The 15,507-nt window shown below is 34.9% G+C and overlaps 1 long non-coding RNA gene and 1 pseudogene across 1 annotated transcript in view; one reads left to right on the forward strand and one right to left on the reverse strand.

Moving 5' to 3' along the window:
• Window positions 1-616: 616 nt before the first annotated feature.
• Window positions 617-15,507, reverse strand: part of LOC140443383 (uncharacterized) — a 249,051-nt gene continuing 234,160 nt past the window's right edge. Inside the window, exon 4 of the long non-coding RNA XR_011951201.1 lies at window positions 617-643. This is a non-coding gene — a long non-coding RNA (uncharacterized lncRNA). The remainder of the gene's footprint in view (window positions 644-15,507) is intronic.
• Window positions 12,589-13,474, forward strand: LOC140443087 (tyrosine-protein kinase Btk-like; annotated as a pseudogene).

Here is a 15,507-nt window from a genome sequence, read left to right on the forward strand (position 1 = left end):
AGGAAATGAAGCATAAGAGTTCTCATTGTATAAGAGTGTAAGAGTACAGGTTTTACACTTGTTTTTGAAGAGTCTATAAAAAGCCTCCAATCATCCTTATTATACTCAATAACAAACTCATTCATTAGACTACCAATATCATGACAATAGACCAAATCCCCCTCCAACCTAAAAAACTGAGCAAGCTGTTGATCTCTGTACCTATATTTATAAATAGATGTACCAGGCGATAACAAATTCTTTTCTTTTGTTGTTACTAATCGAATGATATTTATGACTTTTAATTTTTCTTTTTTTAATTCATTTAAGTTTTTACTTCTTCATTTCTAATTCTTTAAACCTACTACTAAAAGTAGTAGGTTTAGTGTAATAAAATATTTTTTTAATCCCACTTTTAAAATTATTTCATTATCGTATGGTGGATATTAAAATACTAACTATACTTTTTATTTTATATGTACATTTTTTTATATACAATAAAGTTTATTTTATTTAGGACTTGATTTTTTTATTACACATCTTACAAACAAAAAATGATACAAGGAAAAAAGAAACAAATAATTCTTTAATTGCAAATTTTTCATAAAACTACAAAAATTGTCAAAACTCTTACCCATTCAAGTCTATACACACCAACTTCTCTCTGCAACAAACAAAACAAAACTTTGTGTAAGATTTCTAGTAAGTTGCTCACAATAACAATCAGTAACTTTTCAACTGTTAAAATGAAATTAAACTTTTTATATGGCGCCATAAAAATGATTGTTTGTGTTTAAGACTGAATATCTAGTTATGAGATGGGATTTCAGTGTTCCTGCTTATGATCCTGTATTCAAAAAACTTTAATATATTGAATCGTTTCAACATTGTATTACTACATACAAATGTATGAAATAATTCCCACCCAAGAAAGCAGCGCAAACACAAACAAAAATCTAGGCACTCGACAATGAGGAGTAGGCAGAATGAGACCTCAGTGCCGTTTGACGGTTCTTGTATTTATACAGAACACGATACTGGTACGTCACGAGTGAGGGGAGTAGGCAGATTGAGACCCCGAACTCGAACGGAACCGTATCACTCTTGATAATGGCTCCAAAATGGGTGTCGAAACGTCGAGTTTTCAATTCTCAACGCGGTTCTTCCCAATAACTTAGTAATTTTTATTCATCTGCCCGCGGAAATTTGTCCAAACATACGAATAAAATTCATCCAATTTTTGGAAACTTACAGTCCTTCGAAACGAAGGTACTTTCGAAATATCGACATAGGAAAGTAGAGAATAACTGTTTTAGCTCCGTTTTTTTTTCGAGATCGGAACTTCAAATTGGAACACGTAGGAAAAATTTACATTATCTCGACTTCCGTTGCAGCTACAAATATGTAAGTATTATTACATCATTGATATAAAATGAAAAAAAATATATGTTGAATTTCCGGAATTTTCCGAGATTTCCAGGGGAGTTAAAATTATGTTATCATTATTAAAATTGCGATAGACTATTCCAGCCAAATTAAAAAAAAGTAAGTTTTTACGGTGAATTTCAAATGGACTCAATTTTTCCGAGGTTTCCCATATTTCCCGGCCAGTGAAAACTATGTAGTTATTCATATTTCGACGAGCTACCCCAGATTAAAAAAATAATCTTTTAACTGCAATGGAAGCCGCAATAATGTAAATTTTTGTAGAAGTTATTAAAATTGTTTATATGTAAAAAACATACCCCTTTTTCAAACGTTTATTTTGTAAATAATTTCGATGAAAATGCAATATGCATTTAACTTCTGAGATAGTTTAAGTCTTAAAAAATCCTAGGAAATTTGCTAAATGTGTCTAGCGTCATTAATAGAGCAAGTTTAATAGTTTAAATATTTAGCCTTAGGGATAAACAAATTAGGGGGGGGAATTTTGCACAAATTTAAAAGATGGTAAGTCCTCGATGTCAAAATGGATTAATAACATTTTATTTTGTTAATAAAAAAATTAATAAAATTTATAAACTAGTGCAAAAAAATGCTTTTTTGCAAATATCTCCGTAAATTGTTTATCAGTTTTAATTTAAAAAACGGAAAAATAAAGATATTCTTGATATAAAAAAAAATGATATAAATATTATTTATGTAAAATATAAGGGAAAAACTTCCCTAAGACAAAAAATCAAATTGTGACCATAAATTATTGTTTAAAAAAAAACGCAAGGTGAAAATACGAGTAATTTTTCATCTATTCGTCATCTAGTAACCCCCACCTATGTCTTAAAAGCTTCAGATATCTGCGAAAAATTTTGCCGTTAAATCGATGATTTTTGCATAACCACACTGGGCTATTTATAAGTGAAGATTATAATGGTTAAAACCCAGTGGCACATAATTGACTAGATCTCATTTATACTCCAGCATACCAAGTCACCTAGGGCTCGATAACACAGAAAGAGTCCCACTAGAGTTCAATCCTTTTGATACCGTAGGTATCTGGGATCAATGAATTTTCCCCTTAGAGGGAATGTGAGCAATAAGGCTAAATCTGGATAATGTTATACTAACTGACATAGAAACCCAAACACCCAGTTTAAATGATTTTATTTCAATAAAATTTGGTGTAATTTATTTATCTTACTGAAAAAAAAACAAGTGATAAAGTTTTTAGCCTTATCAGTTGGAGATTCCGGTTTTTATACTTTTTGTTTTTAAATTCACTACCAATCTAAAAATGAATATTTCAGCCGCAGTAAAGATCCAAATTTGGCGGATTGTGGTTCTTGACATTCTTTACGATTGGTTACGATGCCTAGAGTACGGAGAGCTGTACGATTTCGTCAACTTAGTGAGTTTGATAGGGGTCATATAATGGAAAGTTGCAGTTAGAGTGCAAAGAAATGTAGACACCGTGGTTAGGTGTTGTCAGGCATGGCTTCAAGAAGGCCGTACGCAAAGAGCAAGAGGCACTGGACTCCGCCTTAGAATAACAGACCGCGAAGATTGCCTCCTAAGATTATTGGCCTTAAGAAACCGTTTCTCCACTACCAGCTCCATTGCAAATGAATGGTTTGCAGAACAAGGAAGACCTATTGGCATGCGAAGTGTTTACCGACGAATGAGAAGTTTTGGCCTGTTTTCATACCGACCACACTGGGTCCTCCCTTTAACTCCAGAACACCGCCGTAATCGCCTTCAGTGGTGCAGAGAACAGTCACTCTGGAATCAGGAATGGAACAGTATTGTCTTTAGTGACGAGTCCACAGTTTTTTGTTGAAAGACATGTTCATCACACTGTTGGAGTTATGGTTTGGGGTGCTATAGCTTATGGTTCCAGGTCACCTTTAATCTTCATCAGAGGTAACATTAACGCGCAGCGTTATATCCAAAAAGTTCTAGAACCCCACCTTTTACCCTATCTTGACACCCTGGCAAATCAAACTTTCCAACAAGATAATGCCCGACCACATGTTGCAAGAGTCACAATGGACTTCTTTCAACATAATGATGTCACATTGTTAGCATGGCCACCAAGATCTCCCTACTTATCCCCAATTGAGCACGTGTGGGATATGATGGGTAGGAGATTGCTCAATTTGCAACGTCCTCCTCAGACTCTTCAAGCACTTCGAGAGGAGTTGGTGGTTGCCTGGAATGAGATACCACAAGAGGACATTGACCACCTGATCAGAAGCATGCCTAGGCGCATTGGAGTACTTATACAAAATTTTATTAAAAGAAAATCATTTAAACTGGATGTTCGGATTTCTATGTCACTTAGTATATTAAAAAGTTATCAAATTTTTTTGTCTTTATGCCTGTGCGGGACATAAAGTGCACTTTATACCCGCACTGGCATAAAGTATACTATTCTGTAGTAAATAATTAAGCAATAGAAGCACAATAATGAACTAGTATGACATAAAGGTCATTTAATTTCGGGAAAAGTGCTGATTATTACACTACCTACATGCCTTATTCTTAAATAATTTCATTCTACCCCATTAAGCTTCCAATATTTGGCAATTATTCGTATTAAAAATGTAAAACCAATTGTATTTTGAAAAAAAATTAGGGATATATGAAGAGGTGTCATTGGTAAAGCGACATCGCATACTTAAATCCAGTTTCTGATACTTTTGCTTATAACTTTTGTTTTATATTATATGCTAAACCGGCGCTGGATATACAAGTGCTTATATATTATAAAGTATACAAGAAGAAATATTAAACAAACTGATGCTGAAATTTTAGACAGTTCTAATAAATTGAGTGTTCAAGACTTTTTAACTGTTAAACTTATCGAACGTTCGAGTACGTATCGAACGGAAAATGACAACGTATGATCGATCTGTAGCCGTATCCATCATGTTATCACTCCCAATCAGGACAGCTAAGCCAATTTGTTAGAAACATCATTGTAGATCGTAGGAAAACAAACAAAAACATTAGGATAGTATTACCGGAATACAAACAAGTATAAGTTTGACGTTTAGTTTAATTTTTCTCCAACTATATTAAATCTGATTTACTATTGTTAATTTTTTAAATACCTTAAAAAAATAGACAATATGCACATTATATATATATTTAAAAAAATGTTATGGTACTTTTCGTTCGATTCATCTGTTAGTTTTTGTGAACAAGGAATTTAGAACCATCTTATCTCATCCACATCCAGCAGGTTCACTTTTAAATATAGATCTCCTCGCCTTGTTTCCAACCCCCTACTTTCTTTCAGTTTGTACGATTCTCTTTTTTACTCTTTTTCTGACTTCAACGCAGACTTTAGCGATCTAAAGACACACGCCCCTCTAAGCTCGCCGCTGTGTTCTTCAAAACACCCGAGTGCCGGTACACCATATGGTCATTGCATGGTGAACGACTTTAGACGTGGAATTCTTTATTTATCCTAAATTCTTTCTGTTGGGTTAATTTTCATGTTACTCACAATTGTACCTAGCTTCTGGGTCTCCTTTCTCCCCTATCAAAGCTTAATTTTGGTTACAGTCCAGAGAAGTAGAGCCCATCTAAGGAACACGAGAAATAATCTCTCGAAGCTTCAAAGACTAGCTTGTGTATACATAAAAATGAATAATGTGTAATGATAACATATGCAACATAACGTAACAGCTGCCATGAAAGTAATCTTTGATCTTATAGTTCGAGGAGAAGTGGAGAACGTGAAAACAAGTTGTTTCCAAAGTCGAAATACAGGGCGAACAATCACATCAAAAAATCATCCCAAATTTTGGCATATGCAGAAGATGTTAACCTAGTTGTCCGCACAACACGCAAGCTAGAAGAAATGTATACCACCTTGTCAAATGCCTCAAAAAATATGTTCTTGCAAGTAAATGATGAGAAAACTAAGATAATGGAATCAACACCCAACAATAGAGCCGGTCACCAATTCACAGTTGATAACTCTACCTTTGAAGTGGTGGACAAATTCACATACTTAGGCTCCCTGATCACCAAGGAGAAGGCCATGACGGAAGAAATCAAGCGAAGGGTAAGCCTAGCAAACAAATGCTATTTTGGACTGAGTAGACATATGAGAAGCAGAAACTTAAGCCAAAAACAAAAAATAACCATATACAAAACCCTTATAGAACCAGTGTTGACATATTGGTCGGAGACAAGGACCATTTCCAAGGCAGATGAAAATCTCCTGCTTATATTTGAACGAAGGATCCTGAGAAGAATATTCGGTGGCATCTGTAAAAATGGTGTTTGGAGAAGGAGGTACAACTACGAGATATATCACAGATATAAACATATATGTGGTGGTAAAGACGTAGTATCCTTTATAAAAATAGGAAGACTAAGATGGGCAGGACATCTGGAAAGATCACAGCAGAATGTCCCAAATAAGTGGTGTTTCTGAAAAGAGTATTTACAGAGTGCGCTAGGATCATCTGCTGGTCTTCAACAACCAAGAAAAAACCTGAAATCGGTAAAATTCTATCATCTCGTGAAAATAAATACGATGAGACAGAAAAGAGTGATTCGAAGCATAGTGCACCAGTTCTTTTGGGAAAATAGACCACCGACAATCAGCTCTGTTTTGGCTACGGTTACCGCTGTGGAGAATTTGCTCAATTTTTAAAGAAGCTTGATATCGATGTTGTGCAATATCGAGTTTTTTAAATTTAAAAAACGCTGTAGAAAGTCTATATTAATTGAGAAACAGGAGATAGTTTCATGGTGTCGTCGTTACCTACGACTTATTCGTCAATATCGCGAAGAAGGCTACGATATCGTCTATTTAAATGAGTTATGGGTAAACGTAGGCCACAGCATATCAAAAGAATGGGTAGACACGTCTATAAAATCGCATAGAGATGCATTTGTTCTGGCCTAATTACAGGCTTAAAAGCTCCTGCAGCTCGTGGTCCTCGTTTTATCCTTAATTTATTAAAAATAGTTCCTATTTCCCCATTATACAGGGTGTTTCAAAAAAAGGTAACCCCGTCTCTAGGGTAGGTAAAAAACTGAAAAATAATTGGGGTTTGCTTAGTAAAAAATTTTTGTAACGCCATCCGTTTTCAAGATACAGGGCGTTAAAGAAAAAAAAAATTTACGCATTTTTTACGATTTTGCCGAAACTACTGGCAACATTGTAATGAAATTTTATACGAATATGTTTAGGAAGCTGATACATCCCATGAATTTGTTTTTATATCTGATTCTCATAGAGGGCGCTAGTTACACGGATCGTACTAAGTATTAGTCAATATAACTTTTTTAAGAGTATAATTATTAATCAAAATTTCAAGTAAACTTAAACATCATTCAATTTTACACGAAAAAGGTACTCTTGGTAAAACTCGATACTGTGTACCGTTTTCGGAATATTTTGATTTGAAAATTATGAAGTAATAATTGATGCTGGTAGTAATGATAAAGTTCTAATAGGTATACCTCTATTTTCTCCAAGTGTGCCATGGAAATCTGACATTTATTGATTGTTATGACGATAAATCAACAATAATTAGAGTTTTGAAACCTTGTTATTTGTAAAATCAAATCAAAATGTACTCAAATGTTGAATACACTAACATGTTATTAACCTTAGGCGAATGTTTAGGATGTTCTAGTGTAGCTGTGACACGTTAGGCAGAAAAGTTTTCTAGAAGAAACTTACCAAGTAAAAAAACATTTAGAGCCGTTGAACGACGTTGTCGAGAAACTGGGAATGTGAGACCAAATAAAATAAATTCTGGTAGACCAAGAGCAACAAGAACAATTAATAAAAAAAATAATATTTTAAATTTACTTGAGCAAGATCCAACAGTTAGCGTAAGGAATATAGCAAGACAAACAAATACTTTTTCTTCAAGTACTTGGCGGATACTGAAAGAACAGCAATTACATCCTTATCATTACAGACAAGTCCAAGAGCTCTTGCCAGATGATCTACCGGTTAGAGTGGATTTTTGTGAAACATTGCAACAAAGGACAGCCCACAATCCAAATTTTTTAAAATGTATTCTTTTTACGGACGAGGCCACCTTTACGCGACAAGGTATGTTTAACTCCCATAATGCACACTACTGGTGTGATGAGAATCCACGAGTCAAAAGGGTATCACATTACCAACACTCATTTAAAGTTAATGTTTGGGCAGCAACTTTAGGTAACAAATTAATACGTTATCATATTCTACCCGGAAATTTAAATGGTGATATGTATCTTGATTTTTTAAACAATTCCTTATTCGAGATATTAGAAGATTTAACGCTAAACGAGCGAAGATCTTTATTTTTTATGCACGATGGAGCTCCACCACACTTTGATAGAAGGTGTCGTAATTGGTTGAGTAATCATTTTCCGAATCGATGGATTGGTAGAGGTGCAGAAGCTCCGATTCATTGGCCTCCTCGGTCATGCGATTTTAACCCTTTGGACTACGCAGTTTGGTCGTATATTAAGGAAAAAGTCTATGCTACAGAGGTAAATTCACGCCAAGAATTTTAAGAAAGCATTCAATGTCAATTTAATGACATCATAGCTGATCCCCTACCGTTTAGAAGGTTAATGGAATCTTTAGAAAAAAAAATAGACTTGTGTATTCGCGAAAACGGAGGGCATTTTGAACACCTACTGTAATTGAATTTTATTTTATGTTCTTAGTCATTAATTGAATTTTCTTCTTGTGAGTTTTGTTTAATTACTAACTATTTTATACCAGCATCAATTATTATTTCATAATTTTCAAATCAAAATTGTCCGAAAACGGTACACAGTATCGAGTTTTACCAAGAGTACCTTTTTGGTGTAAAATTGAATGATGTTTAAGTTTACTTGAAATTTTGATTATTAACTATACTCTTAAAAAAGTTATGTTGACTAATACTTAGTACGATCCGTGTAACTAGCGCCCTCTATGAGAATCAGATATAAAAACAAATTCATGGGATGTATCAGCTTCCAAAACATATTAGTATAAAATTTCATTACAATGTTGCCAGTAGTTTCGGCAAAATCGTAAAAAATGCGTAACATTTTTTTTTCTTCAACGCCCTTTATCTTGAAAACGGATGGCGTTACAAAAATTTTTTACTAAGCAAACCCCAATTATTTTTCAGTTTTTTACCTACCCTAGAGACGGGGTTACCTTTTTTTTAAACACCCTGTATTATAAAACAAATGCAACAAACAACTTCCGTACAAATTTTTATATTAGCTACGTATAAATAAAAAACATTTATAGTGTTAACGTGTTGGTCTATTATATTATTAGTCAATTTTCACAACAATAATTTAACCTCGTAAGGGTTTAATAAAATTGTTTTTGTATGGTTAAGATTTTTACATCTTGAATTATTGTTTTCAAAATGGCCTAACATAAAATAGTCTAAAACTTCAACACTATAAATGTTTTTTATTAAAATATTTTGTTGTTGACCGTTCACGAGTGAATTGAAAGAAAAAATAATTATTCAGTACTGTCAGAAAATTATTAAGTTTGGTGGTCGCTGAGAAAAAGAAGCAAATGAAAGTACATATTAGGCAGGTACTTATAGAGGATTATTGCTGTTATAGTTCGTCCCAAACCCTTCTTTCAGTGCGTCATAGTTGATCGAATTCTCTCTAACACATTAAGCTAGAAGTGACAGAAAAAAACGTGAGTCTGTGATTATTATACATGCAACTTAAAAAATTATTTATCGTAAAGCTAATTCTACTTACGGATGTATAATTGGTTGGAGTTTAGAATACGCTAAATAGATATCCAATCAATGATGCGCATAAATATAATTTGACGCAGATTGTCTCGATCGTGACAGTACTTTCACAATGTCAACTGATAAAATGATAATTGTCATTCCAGGATAGTATTATCAGACATTTTACAGTGAAAATTTAATTTTATATTTATTTTCATAAAAAAATTTTAAATATGCCGAGGCATATCGAGAAAGAACAAAGACTAATATTAAAATTATTAAATTATTTTCAATTAGAAAAAGAGAGATTACGATCCTGCAACTGTCAAATTGAACTAAAATGTCATGCAATAATTCTCGACATTCTTAAAATCCTTTATGACGTCAAAATTAGTGACGCACTGAAAGAAGGGTTTGGGACAGACTGTAACTGGTGTGGAATACGAATGGAGGATTTATTTATGATAATTCATAGAATGGGAGAAATATGGCAAACCCGCTTGCAATATACAACCAAACTGATTCTAACGTTTAAAGCACAGTATAGACGACTATAGGGTAATTCCAACTCTACACGAATTAATAATTATAAATGTTATTGCGCGGCTAAAACATTTCAGTTTTTAAAAATTGTTCTGTTTACAAAATAAACAGCAAAATAAAGTATTTTTAATTTTTAAAAATTAAATTTTTAAATTGGGTGATATCCCAATATTAAAGTATACTACAATATAAAAATTGGGTAAAATTTGTAAGAATATTATGTTTGATGATCTGAGGAGTACGATAAAAACTGAAATTTTACGATATTAAAAATCTAAATTTTGCGAAAACTTGACCATGACGTTTTTCTTGTTTCTCACCCATCGAGTTATTCAATCGTGCAAACAATTTCGAATTGAAATATTTCCGTGTAGTATGCCTGAGACCGTATTTACATTTGAAATACTGTTTGTATAAGAAAAGTGAGATAGGAAGGAAGTTGTGCCGCATGCTGGTCCCGTTAAAGTTGAAATTGCTTTGCATATCTTTATTTGAGTCGTACAGTGGAGTATCTGAGGCGAAATTGGCCACAATTTTTATATGTGGATATATAAACCGAAAAGTTAGATTGACTTGGGTTTACTATTACTGCTACTATTACAGTAGATCAAAAATTGGATGTGCGTGTACTAACATATCTAGCGGAAAATTTATTCTCATAAAAACAGAAACGTACAAAATATTATCGATTGGGTACATAAATTAATAACAACACTTCATAAGCAGTAGTAATAGCACTCTTACTGCAAATCAAATTATTATACAGTTACGCGCAAAAGTTTTGCGCAACCAAAAATTATGCTCATTTCCATACTTAATTCTCTCGTGAACAAATTAAGGGATTCTGCTATTTTTATATTATTTTAGGTTTTTCTTTGGTATTTACACTGTTGAGCAAACCACTCGTTTGAGCTTATACCAGGTGGAAGAAAGGAAATGTTTTCTTATATTAAGTTTAAAATATCCTATAGGGAGGACGATGCACAAGGGTGGGTATACATCGAAATAATGTTGTAGTCTCTTCTTCTTCATGTGCCTTGTCCGTTCCGAACGTTGGCAATCAACATGGCTATTCTGACTTTGTTTCCGTCAGATCTGAATAGTTCAGCAGATGACAATCCGAACCATTGCCGCAAGTTTTGGAGCCACGAGTGTCTTCTCCTCCCTGGACCCCTTCTGCTGTCTATTTTCCCTTGAACGATCAGTTGTAGTACTCTATATTTATTATGTCTCATAACGTGACCCAAGTATTCCAACTTTCTTTTTTTTATACTTATTCCTACCTCTCTCTCTTTACCTATACGGCGTAGTACCTCTTCGTTGGTCACGTGCTCAGTCCAGGATATACGTAATATACGTCGGTAAGCCCACATTTCGAAGGCCTCTACTTTTTTCATCAATGTTGCGGTCATTGTCCACGCCTCCATTCCATATAACAAAACCGGGATTACATAACATTTCAGAAGTCGAATTTTGAGAGGTAGGGTGAGGCTTTTAGAGGTGAAAATTTGCTTCATGCTAGTGAACGATGCTCTTGCCTTTTCTACTCTTATACGTATTTCCTTCGCTTGATCCCAATTTAAGTTAACTGTTGTTCCCAAGTAGATGTACGAATCCACGTATTCAATTCTTTCATTGTCTAATATCAGTTGCTGTGGTGGTTGTTGGGTTTTGCTTACTAACATCCATTTGGTTTTTGTGATATTTAGTCTGAGTCCGTATTATGCACTTGTTTTTTGTATCTTACTCATTAGGCAACTCAGTTCCTCCATGCTACTTGCGAGAATCACAGTGTCATCAGCATACCTTATGTTATTAATTATTTCTCCATTTATCTTTATGCCTTCTGTGCTTTCCTCCAGCGCTGTCTTAAATACTTCTTCTGAGTATATATTAAAGACAATAGGAGACAAGATACAGCCCTGTCGTACCCCTTTCTTGATCTCAATTTTATTGGTCAATGTAGATCCTACTTTCACTTTAGCTGTTTGGCCCCAATAGAGACTCGCTATTGTTCGAATGTCTCTGTAGTCGACTCCGATCTTATGGAGAACTTCAATTATCTTTTCGTGTTTTACGTTATCGAATGCTTTTGCGTAGTCTATAAAGCATATGTACACGTCTTTGTTCATATCTCTGCAGCGCTGGATGAGTACCTGTAGACTAAAAAGTGCTTCTCTTGTCCCAAGAGAATTCCGAAACCCAAACTGCGAATCTCCAATGTTATCCTCGCATTTTTTGCTTATTCTGTTGTAAATAACCTTGGTGTATGCCTTCGAAATGTGGTTAATTAGACTTATCATCCGATGTTGATCACAAGACTTTGCTTTTGGTTTTTTCGGTATGGCAACAAAAGTTGACTCTAGCCAGTCTTCAGGAAACTCCCCGCTGTTATAAATATTGTTAAAGAGTCTGACGAGTGACTCTAGAAATTGACTGTTTGTTTCGCACAGCATTTTCAATACTTCCCCGTATACGTTATCGTTGCCTGGTCTTTTGTTATTTTTAAGACCCTTTATAGCATTCTCCACTTCTGATTTTAGAATAGAAGGGCCAGTATCATCGTTGCTCAGTGTATACCCACTAGGACGGTCATCATTCTAGTCGGTTGTAGTCTCATGTTTTGTAAACATTTTATTTTTTGAATTTCCCTGATATCTTTAAAAACAAAGAAAAAATACGATTTTATTCTTTAACATGTTCCTCATCGCAATTTAATGAAGTGCCTATTTCAAATAGAAAGCAAACTACAGTAAAGATGGACAAATCAGAACTGACCCGAGGCAAAGAGCCGAATCTTTACAAAAATTCAGCTGATCCGAATCTAAAAATTAAATTAAATGGATCACGGGTTAGTTCGTGGTTAGAAATTCAGTAACAAAGGGACTATCTCTAGGAGAAACATTGCTGCAAGCCCATACCCGACCTGATCAATTATCATAAATACAATAGTCTTAGACTGGTTTCCAGATTAAAGATCAGTCCTTGTGATAGACCTGCACCAGCCACTGCAGGATTCAGTCATAGCAAATGGGAAATCCATCGTAACGAACTGATGTTAGTAGAAGAGTCCGGATCTTGCCAGATTGGAGTTGTGCGAGGAGGAAAATAGAGGGGTTCCATTGACGTAGCGGTCAAAATAATAAAGAAGGGAACAATGTCTGAAGATGATTTTATAGATAAGACCAAAGTGATGACTAAACTACAGGATGCAAATCTGGTTGTATAGTGTCTGCAGCAAAAAACGACATATTTATATCGTGACTGAATACATGAGATACGGATCTCTTGAGACCATCTGAGACGACAAGTAATTTCTAAGTAATAACCAAGGACTTTTACTAGATACGTGCATACAGGTCTGTAAAAGAATGGCGTATTTAGAACGACTCAAGTACATCCATAGGGATTTGGCAGCTTGAAACAGCCTGGTAAGTACCGAAAATACGGTATAAGTGACAGATTTAGGATTAGCGAGGAACGTTTTCGACGATCAGTATACATCTTTAGGTAAGTACATCAAATGGAGCCCGCCTAAAGTATTAAACTACACCAGATTCTCGTCGAAATTGGACGTTTGGGGAGCGTATGGTGTTTTTATGTGGGAAGTATGTACATGTGGGAAAATGCCTTATGGAAGATTAGAAATCACAGAAGTGGTCCGAAAAGTCCAAAAAGGAATCGTTTTGGAGAAGCCGAAAGCTTTTTATAAAGACGTTTATGATGTGATGAGAAAATGTTGGGCCAACCGGAAAACAGACCTTCCTCTAAATTACTGAAAGAACTTCTCATCAAAGTCAAGATTTGTCAGTCGACTGACTGACCAGGTTGGTCTGTGAATGTGTCTAGCATAGCCCTTTATCATCGTCTGGAGTATCCATGAGCGACTACGAACAGACTTGGATCGACGAGAGGCCAAAAAGAGCAAGGTTGAAAAATTATGAAATTGTTTTCTACACAATATTTAATGATGTCCCTGTATATTATGAAGATCGATAAAAATTTAACGATATTGTATTTTCGAACGACATCGTTTCCTAAGCGGTTTCTAAGCGAAAGCAAAGTGTCAACCAAATCCCAAGTTCGTCAGATATTTTATGGTCTTATTCTTTTGAAGGCAATGATAAGTATGAACTGATAATTTACCGATAAAATTATAGCTTTTTTGTTTGCATATTGCATATGACCTCTGTTGAGCGACCGACCGACCCGTGATCCGACAAAGTGATTTGGTTATCTTAAGTGAGCCGGAACCGGTGACCAGAATCTCAAAGATGGCTAGTCCTGTCAGTTTTGTCGTTCGGTCATTTGAGAATTGTCTTGGTATAAATTTTAATTGTTGTTTAATTAAAATATGAAACGGGCTAGCAGAAATATGACTCGAGATGAATGTGTTCAAGCAGTAACATTACATTTTGAGGAATTAAACTATCATGCCATTGTTTGAGATTGTGATTTGCTCACACAAGCATTTATTATGTTGTCAGACGCTTCAAAAAAACTAATAACTATTCCATATGACCATGAGAAGGTAGACCTCTAGGGGCTACTGTTTTTCAATATCGATACATTAGACTATGTGCTTTAAGAGAACGTTTCACCACATCTAAAGTAATTTAATACAGCTCGAAGAAGTTCACCATATTCAGTACTGTTCAGCCTAGCCTCAACACTATCAGACGTCTTTCGGAAGGACATCATCATATTCAAGTCACAGCTCGAGAACCTGTGTTGAACGTAGATGGTCGTAAAAAGACTTGACATTTATCCCATTCTTCTAGTTGTTCACGTTGTAACTACTTTATTGAAAGATTTACTAACAGAATCTTTGGTCAGGCATACACGTACTTTCCAAATGTTCTTTCTTACAAACATCACTACCGAATTAGGAAGATATTCTCGACGAACAATACTTTTTCAAAAGTTTGTTCAAAAAGTCTTTTTTAAAAGTCCCGGCTTAATTTATTTTTAACTTAATAAATTATTTCACACCGTGGTACCACTGTAACGTGTTTAACAATAAAACGAGCGGTTCTAATTTATATATAACTATTAATTTATAAGCTTACAGCACAATAATATCTTATCAACTAACTCACTTAAGAGTGCTCCGTTTATATATCGAATACATTATTGCTACAATTATCTGGAGTAGCCCATATCTATCTTCTTCTTCTTCTTATGATGCCTATCCGTTCTGGATGTTGGCGATCAACATGGATATCCTAACTTTGCTTGCTGCTATTCTGAATAGTCCGGTTGTCGATGTATTAAACCCCTTTCTCAGGTTTTGAAGCCAAGATATTCTTCTTCTCCCCGGTCCTCTCTTTCCAAATACCTTGCCCTGAAGAATGAGTTACAACAAGCCGTATCTCCGTTCATTCCTCATAACATGGCCAAGATATTCTAGTTTGCGCTCTTTGATGGTGTTAATAATCTCGCATTCCTTGCCTATTCTACGTAGGACCTCAACATTAGTCACACGATCCACCCATGAAATTCTTAAAATACGTCTGTAACACCACATCTCGAATGCCTCGAGTTTTCCTCGACGTTGTTGGTTGCTATACGAAATAGATGTGTGGAGATCTTTCTATACCATGCTCTCAGGTTAGCAAGCCAGGATATTCTTCGTCCTGGGGTCCTTTTTCCTTAAATTTTACCTTGCAAAATGCATTGAAGTAGCTCGTATCTGCCTTGATTTCTCATTATATGTCCCAAGTACTGCAGCTTACGGCTCTTCACGATGTTAACCAAATCCGCAGTTGTGTTCATCCTCCGCAGTACTTCTTCATTGGCGACTTTGTCTGTC

The sequence above is a fragment of the Diabrotica undecimpunctata genome, chromosome 6, assembly GCF_040954645.1.
Source record: "Diabrotica undecimpunctata isolate CICGRU chromosome 6, icDiaUnde3, whole genome shotgun sequence".
Lineage (NCBI taxonomy): Eukaryota > Metazoa > Arthropoda > Insecta > Coleoptera > Chrysomelidae > Diabrotica > Diabrotica undecimpunctata.